At 50.3% G+C, this 9978-nt stretch overlaps 1 protein-coding gene across 12 annotated transcripts in view; it reads left to right on the forward strand.

The window, feature by feature from the left end:
- Positions 1-9978, forward strand: part of INPP1 (inositol polyphosphate-1-phosphatase) — a 410629-nt gene that overhangs the window by 55223 nt on the left and 345428 nt on the right. For 2 of the 12 annotated variants that reach the window (XM_077275652.1, XM_077275650.1), the window contains exon 2: positions 902-1005. The exons of the other annotated variants lie outside the window; for them this stretch is intronic. The gene's annotated coding sequence lies outside the window, so the exon portion shown is untranslated. The remainder of the gene's footprint in view (positions 1-901; positions 1006-9978) is intronic. 12 annotated transcript variants of the gene reach the window in all.

Genomic DNA, 9978 nt, shown 5'->3' on the forward strand with positions numbered 1-9978 from the left:
CTGTACCGCAAAGGCTCTTTTCAGAGCCATCAAATCCTCCCTTAAGACGAGCTCATTCCTAACATCTTATTCTGCCAATTGTAGATCACTTGTTCTTACTAATATCTGCGGCACTGGGTCTTCTGCTGCCAGTAATGAGTGGATGGAGAGAGCTCATCACCTGTCAGTGCCTTGATGCCGAAGTGTTAAGTGATCCCAGTGTGTGTGGGAAGTAAGACAAGTCTCAGGCTGTGACAGGTACCGATAATCCAGGCAGCGGCATAGGGAATCTTGTACCCTGCATATACACAACCTGATCCAGTCCTCCATCACAGGATTTTAGGTTTACATTTGAAAGTGCCAACATACATGAGTGATCACTGGACTCACTTGCATTTGTTTACAGTCCACAGACTCCACATCTTCCTCTCTGCTGACTGCTCCTCCCACATGAGTCACAGTCACACTTCACTGGCTGAATCTGATAGGCTGCCAGGTGCCAGACAAGAAAGAAAAAAAAAAAAAAAGACTCGGCTCACTCACGCTGCAGAGCCAAGTCCTTTCGTTCACAGCAGGGAGCCGGCTCTTTGTGTCGACTCGTTCACGAACGACACATCACTACTGTCTGTGGGTGTGGCTGTGGGGTGGGGCTGTCGCTGTCAGGGTGGGTGTGGCTGTCGCTGTGGGGTATCTGGCTGTCAGGGTGGATGTGTGATGCTGTGGGATGGCTGGCTGGCTCTCAGGGTGGGTGTGGCTGTCGGGGTGTCTCGTGTGTTTGACACTGTGGTGTGGGTGTGGCTGTCACTGTGGGCTGGCTGTTGCTGTACTTTAACCCTATTGTACGTTCTGCTGTATGTGTGGTAACAATGATCTGCCATGCTGACTGTTAAATTATTTTTTTTCTCTTGTTTGATATTGTAAGGAAAACGCATGAGAGAGCAGATGGGATACGGATATCACCCCACCGTCACCTATCTGTGACGGAGCTTACACAGTCACAGCTTTCTAGAGCCCCGTTAACCTCAGGTCAGTCAGGGAACTCCACCTAGGATAAGTAGTTGCCAGAGAGGCTGACCTGTCACATATTGGTTATCAGGGCACTCTGCAGTGAGGGTGATAGATCGATCTATCTATCTATATATAGACCCCTGTTCTAGGGGTCCTGGTTTGTAGGGACCACCTATATGTAGCATGGCTACAAGTGCTAAGCATCTCTGGGATCTCCTTCAAGACTGTTGGAAGACCATTTCCGGTGACTACCTCTTGAAGCTCATCAAGAGAATGTCAAGAGTGTGCAAAACAGTAATCAAAGCGAAAGGTGGCTACTTTTAAGAACCTAGAATATAAGACATATTTTCAGTTGTTTCACAATTTTTTATATATATAATTATGCCGTGTGTTAATTCATTGTTTTGATGCCTTCAGTGTGAATGTACAATTTTCATTGTCATGAAAATGCAGAAAAATCTTTGAATGAGAAGTTGTGTCCAAACTTTTGGCCTGTACACCACACACACACACACACACACACACACACACACACACACACACACACACACACACACACACACACACACACACACACACACACACACACACACACACACACACACACACACACACCCCCCACCGGCCCGTCACTGCCTGGATCCCCCAAAATACCAGGATGGTATGCTGCCACCAGTTCCTTGTTAGGTATAAGCCCAATCCGTTAACAAGCTTATATTGAGTCAGAAACCAACCCCAGGTAGCGTATAAGTAAATAGCCAAACTCAAGGATGTTGTAAATCAGGTTTCGAGTTAAGAGCAGCCCAGAATTAATTGATATTTTAATTACCAAAAGGAGCACTAGATGCTACAAATATATACAGCGTAATAGACAGATGTTACAGCCAGAAGTACAGATAAAAGTAGGGTACAGGTTGGGGATAGCAGTTAGCTGGATGTGTCATGTTACTGGTTCTTATCACTTGTGGAGGAGGGGAAGCTCTCGTATTCACAGGCACCTTAGTTTCTGGTCCGTCTCCACACATAAGGTGACGTGGCTTCCATGGCAGAACAAAGATGAAGGCTAAAGGTGTTTAGCTACCTTTTAACTCCTACCTCTCCCATGTTTGCCACCACCCCTCTGGGTTGGACCAAATTATCTTCCTTTGCTTTGATCTCCTAGCTAAAATAATTCCCAATATCTAGGATGAGTCATAACTTCCTAGCGGGAGGTCCAAACGGGACAACTGACGTCTCAACGAGTTCGTTGGGGCTGGACTGATATGGAGAGTCCAAACTTGGGTCAGCTAAGTGGTTCTGGAGAGCAAGTCTCGATAGCTTAGTATCCGGGACCGCTAGAGAAACATGAGACGCAGGGGTGTGTGTGGAGGGCTTTCTTGGTTGTGATGGTTTATTGGACTTAACCCTGAGATGCACGATACTCTCATAATTCATCTCTGGGTGTCGGTGCTCAAGTGTCTGGAGTTTCCTTTGATGTGGGCTGCCTTGCACAAAAGACAGCAGAGGGTCCCAGTTCTGCCTCTACTTGGCTTCATTAATGCATGGCCTCTAATTCTCCATTCTCTAATTCTCCGTGGCCATTTGGCAAAAGTTCTGTTATGGGGATTTGTGTACTCCCAAGGGTGGGGGCCACTTCAGGAGTGGAGGAAGATCTCTGGACAATATATTGGGCCTTAATTAATAAATCCAAAATGGAATCTTCCTCATCCTTCACTCCTCCCCGCTTTGGAGGGTGCTAGGGGGTATCTCATTTCTGTGTTCTCCCGCGTGCCCTTCCGCAACCTCCCCTTGCTGGGATAAACCGTCAGCATTCGCGTGATCACGCCCCCTTTTGTTGCGAATGGTGAAGTGGTACTGCTGGAGTGCGAGGCTCAGGCGTAGCAACCTCCCATTCGTCCCGGAGACCATGTGTAACCAGCTGAGGAGGTTGTGGTCTGTCTCCATGGTGCGCCCATGTAAGTAGGGCTGCAGAAGCTGCAGGGCCCATACAATTGCCAGGCATTTCTTTTCAATCGTGGAGTAGGCCACCTCCGTCGGCAATAGCTTCCTTCTCGGGTACAAGACAGGATGTTCCTGGCCCGTCAAGTTAACCTGACTGAGCACAGCACCAAAGTCAAAGTCACTGGCGTCGGTCTGTACTACAAACGGCCATTCTAAGTCAGCGACTTGTACTGGAAAGCTAGAGAGGGCAGTTTTGAGCGCCTGGAAAGCTGTCTCACAGGGGACTGTCCAGTCAACTGCGACTGTCAGCTTCTTGGTTAGGTCTGTCAGGGGCTTTGTCAGGGTACTATAGTGTGGGACGAACCTCCTATAGTACCCGGCTGTTCCCAAGAAGGACATCACCTGCTTCTTGGTCCTGGGGGTGGGCCAGGATACAATGGCATCCCAATTCCCAGGCTCTGACTTCACAACTCCCTCGCCTACCCGGTGACCCAGGTTGAGGACCTTGCTCATGCCCAGCTGGCATTTTTCCGGCTTGATAGTCAAGCCTGCTTGTTGGATCCGCCCAAGCACCTGCGCCAGATGCTGTAGGTGATCCAGGTGGGACTGAAGATGGCAATAGCATCAAGTTACGTGGCCACGTACCCCTCCAGTTCCTTGAGCGGTGTATTGACCATCCGCTGAAAAGTGGCAGGGGCATTCTGCATACTGAACAGCATCACGGTGGACTCCTACAGTCCAAAAGGGGTAATAAAGGCAGAGCGCTTCCGTGTCTCATGGGTCAGGGGAACCTGCCAATATCCCCTGCTCAGATCCATGATGGTCAAGTGCTTAGCCCCGGCCAACTGGTCAAGCAGGTCATCGATGCGTGGTATGGGGAATGCATCGGTAACTCTCACAGCTCTGAGCCCCCTTGTAGTCCTCTCAGAACCGGGTTGTTCGGTCCTTTTTGGGGATGAGGACTACAGGCGAAGCCCACACGCTGCTGGATGCTTGGATCACCCCCAGCCTCAGCATTTTGTCAATCTCTAGGCGCATGTGCTGCTGCACCTCAAAGGAGACCCAATATGCTGAACGCCGTATCGGGGGGTGTTTTCTGGTGTTCAAGTCATGGACGGCCGTCTCAGTCCTTCCAGGCAGGCTGCTGAACAGCTCCCGGAAGGGGTATAGGGTGACCCCCCCCCAACTGGGACCTTTGGTCCTCCAAGAGCTAGCTGCTAACCTTCACATCCTCAATAGATCCACCCGCATTGGCCTGGGTGAGCAGATCCAGGAGGGTTTCTGCCTCTCCTTCCTCAGGAAGGTTGCACATGGGTAGGGCGCAGGCCTCCCGGTCATGATGGGCCTTCATCATGTTCACATGGAATGCCTTCCTCCTTCCACGGGTGTGGTCCAGGGTGACCAGGCGTTGAGCTGCTAGTGCATGTGGTATGGGCCCTCTCAGGCCACCTGGAGCTTGTTCTGTGGTACGGGGACCAGTACCCACACTTTCTGACCCACCTGGTATGTCTTCTCACAAGCATTCTGGTCGTACGAGCGCTTCTCTTCAGTCTGGGCTTGGGCCATATTGTCATGCTCCAGCCAAGTCAAGGCCGTCATCTTGTCCCGAATCAAACAACATAGTCGATGAATGACACTCCAGTGGTGGCCAAGTCTCCTTCCTATGCCTCTTTCACCAGAGCCAGGGGTCCCCGTACACATCGGCCATACAGGAGCTCAAAGGGGGAGAACCCAGTTGAGGCATGTGGAACCTCCCGGCAGGCAAATAACAGGTGGAGGAGGTATCGCTCCCAATCTCTCCGATGGGAGTTAACCAATATCTTGACCATCTGCTTCAAGGTGTTATTGAACTGCTCCAACAGGCCTTTAGTCTGTGGGTGTTACGGGCTGGCCATTAGATGTTGCACATGTATTTGCTTACAGAGGGACTACATCAGTTGCGACATGAACTGCGTCCCTTGGTCGGTGACCATTTTGTGGGGAAACCCCACTCGGGGGAAATCTCCAGTAAGGCGGTAGCCACCTTATCAGCCCGAATGAAAGACAAAGGTACCGGGTGGCACAATCTACTAGTGTCAGTAGGAAGCATTTCCCGGAGCAGCTGGGAATGGACAGTGGTCCAATGAGATCCACAGCGACCCTCCTGAAAGGCTCTTCAATGATGGGCAGAGTTATTAGTGGGGCTTTGGGGCACGGGCCCGCCTTCCCCACCCTCTGACAGGTGTCACACTAACAGCAGTAGGCAGCCACATCAGCCCCCATTTAGGCCAGTAAAAATGCTGGGATAGCTTGGCCTTGATTTTTTTAATGATCCCTAGGTGTCCGGCCATCGGAATCTCATGTGCGATCTGCAACAATTCTGCCCTGAACGGATCGGGTACCGCTGTCAGTCCCTGGGACGCACCTCTGGTGAACCCTGCTGGACTATTACCCGGTAGAGCTGTCCCTGGTCCCAGACCAAACGCTCGCAGTCTGATTCCGTGGGAGGCTGTGCCGCCTGCTCCTTAAGAGCTTTCAGGCTGTTTTCAGCTTCTGTCGCCGCCTGAAACCCCTGACTAGACATTGCCAGAAAAGACGAAACTGTCACGTCTTCCGTCAGTTCCTCGGGACCTGTCTCCTGGCCTCTGTCTGACTCGGCAGCCACTTGGTCGGAACGTGGAGAAGCTGCCAGACCTCCTTGAGGTTACTTGGACTCTGGTGCTCCCACTCCTGGTGACAGCGGCCACGACCGCTGCAACCGTGGGCAGTGCCTGCTTCCCCTCAGCTCCTGACCAAGTCGCCGGGTCAGAAAGACTAACCTGTCCTCCTGACATCCCTGATGTGGGGAACTTCTGTCCTGGTGCCTTACTTGGTGGCTCCATGTCTCCTGTGACACCCCCAATCCCCAGGGTCTGTTCCTCTCCCTGTACCAGTTCCGAACTCAGCAGTCTGGATTCATCTAGGGGCCCTGCACTTCCCATGGCAGTCCCCCCTCCAACTCTGAGTCTCTTGCCCCCACAGCTCCATGCCCCCTGTTTCTCCCACTAGAGGACAATAGATCCAAGCACACTGGCTGATCACACCTGAGGGCATCTTCACACCTCTCGCCTGTCACAGCTGCTTTCCCTGTGCATGTAGTGTCAGTCTATGGGAAAGTTTCAGGTTTCACTTCCCCCTCCACAGCAGGAGGCACATTCAATACATCAACATCATTAGCAGTGGACATTTGTAGACAGTCTATGGGAGCCAAACTTGGGGGGTTCAGTGGCTTCATTCTGGGACACTAGTCCCCCAAATCGGTCCCAAGCAAAACATTGGCGGTAATATTTGCCGATACCCCACCTCCCGCATTCCCCTCCCGGCGCCACAGTCCAGATACACCTTGGCAACGGGCAGCACCAGTTCAGCGCCTCCAATCCCGGAGATGGAAAGGGTTTTTCCGGGTATCAAATCATGGGGCGGCACCACCTCGGGCCGCACAAGGGTCATCTCAGCGCAGGTGTCCCGCAGTCCCATTACCACTGCACGGCCGATGGTGACGGGACAGTAATTATCAAGGGACCTACCACCACCTCCTCCCACACACAAAACAGTGGATGGTTTCTGGGACGGGGGCCTTATGGCACTGGGAACACATGGCCTTGAAGTGTCCTTGTTGGTTGCAATAATGATATTGGCAGGGTTCCACTCCTGACCTGGTTAGGGGAGCAAAGGGGTGCGCCCCCTGCATTCTAGGGCCGGGGAAACGGGCAGAATTGGTCTAACCCCCTCTCCAGGTGCTGCTGATGGCCTTCTTGGCTTCAGGTGCCCTATTATTTCCGTATTCATCTGCCAGGGCGGCTGTAGCAGAGGCCCCCCTTTGGTAACCAGTCACGGATGAACTGATGGAGGTCATCTGAGCAGTACCAAAAAAACTGCTCCCTTGCGATGAGCTCCTTCAGTTGCTGGACGGTGGTGATCTCCAGTCCTGTGGTCCATTGGTCAACTGCTCTCAGTAAGACCCACATGTGATCGGCCCTGCTGTCTGCAGGACCCCGCTGAATTCTCCGGACCTTCTTCCGGTAGGTCTCAGGGGTCAAATTGTACTGTCGGACCAGAGCCTGCTTGATGTCCTCATAGCTCAGGGTGGTCTCGCTGGGCAGGTAGCCAAAGATTTCCAGGGCCTTACCCCTGAGGCGAGGGGTTAAGAATCGGACCCACTGGTCCTCAGGCAAATGGTACTGATGGCAAGTTTTTTTTGAATGCCAGCAAGAAAGTGTCCAAGTCCCCTACTTAGTCCAGTTGAGGGAAGTCTTCTGCCCATTGCTTCGGGATCCGGATCTCAGGGGACTTGCGATGGGCTTGGGTCTGCAGCTGTAGTTGGAGGCGAAGCATTTGTTGCTGGTGTTCGCGCTCCTGCTGACGTTTTGCCATGAGAGCATCGTAGGTGGCTTTGTTTCTGGCCTGGAGACTGGACATAGCTGCTTGCAGGAGGGCATCTATCTGCTTGGCTGGGGTGGGCAGGTGAGGGGCAGTCCACTGCAGGACTGAGCACGGGTGGCAGGCTCCTTGGGGAGCCTTGGCTAGACTCCCCATCACCTTGAACAACACAATCATCCAGCTCCTCTGCATCGACCATAGCCTTGGCTATTCCCTGGGTTTGGAACCTGGTGCCACTGGCCATCCTTACACTCTTTGGTTACTGACACAGAGCTGCGACCCGTGTACCCAACCACCTTATATTATTTGCACTCTGACATTCTAGTGCTGGGCTGATCTTAGACCCCAGCAACAAAAGCTAGCGCTGGTAGTCTTTAGCGTCTTGGAGTAGGGGACACACACACAGACACACACATCTAGATTTCACCGCTGTGACACCACTTGTAAGGAAAACACACAGGAAAGAGAGCTGGAAAATGCGGATATCATTCCGCCGTCACCAATCTGTAACAGAGCTTACACAGTCACAGCTCTCACACAGTCACAGCTCTCTGGCGCCCCCCCTTACCCTCAAGTCAGTCAGGGAACTGCACCTAGGATAAGTAGTTGCCGGAGAGGCTGCCCTGTTACGTACTGGTTATTGGGGCACTCTGCAGTGAGGGCGGTATATATATCATCAGTCCCAGGCTGGGAATATAGATGGTGGCCCGATTTTAACGCATCGGGTATTCTAGAATATGTATGTAGTTTATGAAGTTTTCAGAATAATGCAATTTATACAAAGGATTTGGCCGGCCGTAACCAATTAGCAAAGCGTGGTTCAAATTCCGCGCCAATTCGCGGGTGGACTGCGCCTGTTGTTGGCTGGTCACGCGCGGCCGGGCGTGACCAATCAGTGAAGCCAGGGCCTGCTCCAGATTTTTGAGGGCCCCAGGCGAAAGAGTCTCAGTGGGCCCCCCTCTTTAACACGTACCACGATTCATGATCACACAGCTACAGCAGAGACATATAGCACAGCCAAGTAGCATATAACACAGCCCACGTAGTATATAACACAGCCCACGTAGTATATAACACAGTCCACGTAGTATATAACACAGTCCACGTAGTATATAACACAGCCCACGTAGTATATAGCACAGCCCACGTAGCATATAGCACAGCCCACGTAGCATATAGCACAGCCCACGTAGCATATAGCACAGCCCACGTAGCATATAGCACAGCCCACGTAGCATATAGCACAGCCCACGTAGTATATAACACAGCCCACGTAGTATATAACACAGCCCACGTAGCATGTAGCACAGCCCACGTAGCATATAGCACAGCCCACGTAGCATGGTGGGGATATCTGAGAGCCATGACTGGGCTGTTAACTTGCAGGGTTATAGTCTGTTCAGAAATGACCGAATGGATAGGCGAGGGGGAGGGGTGTGTCTATATGTAAAATCATCCTTAAAACCCATCCTGTGTGATAATTTTGGTGACTCTAATGAAAATGTAGAGTCCCTGTGGGTGGAGATAAGGGGAGGGGAAAAAATAATAAATTACTGATAGGAATTTGTTATAAGTGTCCAAAAATAATGGAAGTAATGGAGCATATCCTCATGATGCAAATAGATGAAGCTGCGACTCAAGGAGAAGTCATTATTATGGGGGATTTCAACTACCCTGAAATAGATTGCGGAACAGAAACCTGCAGTTCCAGCAAAGGTAATCGGTTTTTGACAACTATAAGAGACAATTACCTTTCACAACTGGTTCAGGACCCAAGAAGGGGGGCACTGCTAGACCTAATATTAACCAACAGGCCAGACCGCATAGCAAATATAAGGGTTGGGGGTCACTTGGGGAATAGTGATCACAAAATAATAAGTTTTCATGTATCCTTTAATAAGATGTGTAGTAGAGGGGTTACAAGGACACTAAACTTCAAGAGGGCAAATTTCCAACGGATGAGAGATGATCTTGGTGCAATTAACTGGGACGATATCCTGAGACATAAAAATACACGAAGAAAATGGGAGACGTTTATTAGCATCCTGGATATGACCTGTTGCACAGTATATACCGTATGGGAATAAACATACTAGAATTAGGAGGAAACCAGTATGGCTAAATAGAGCTGTAAGGAGCGCAATAAGTGACAAAAATAAAGCATTTAGAGAATTAAAGGAAGTAGGTAGTGATGAGGCATTAAATAAATATAGAAAATTAAATAAATTCTGTAAAAAGCAAATCAAGGCAGCAAAGATTGAGACAGAGAGACTCACTGCCAGAGAGAGTAAAAATAATTCCAAAATATTCTTTAACTACGTAAATAGTAGGAAACTAAAAAATGATAGTGTTGGCCCCCTTAAAAATTGTCTGGGTGAAATGGTGGATACGGATGAGGAAAAGGCCAATCTGCTAAATGACTTTTTTCATCAGTATTTATACAAGAAAATTCCATGGCAGACAATATGATCAGTGATAACAAAAATTCCCAATTAAATGTCGCCTGCTTAACCCAGCAGGAAGTACGACAGCGTCTAAAAATCACTAAAATTGACAAATCTCCGGGCCCGGATTGGATACACCCCCGAGTACTGCAGGAATTAAGTACAGTCATTGATAGACCATTATTTTTAATCTTCAAAGACTCCATAA

This window comes from Ranitomeya variabilis, chromosome 7 (assembly GCF_051348905.1).
Source record: "Ranitomeya variabilis isolate aRanVar5 chromosome 7, aRanVar5.hap1, whole genome shotgun sequence".
NCBI lineage: Eukaryota > Metazoa > Chordata > Amphibia > Anura > Dendrobatidae > Ranitomeya > Ranitomeya variabilis.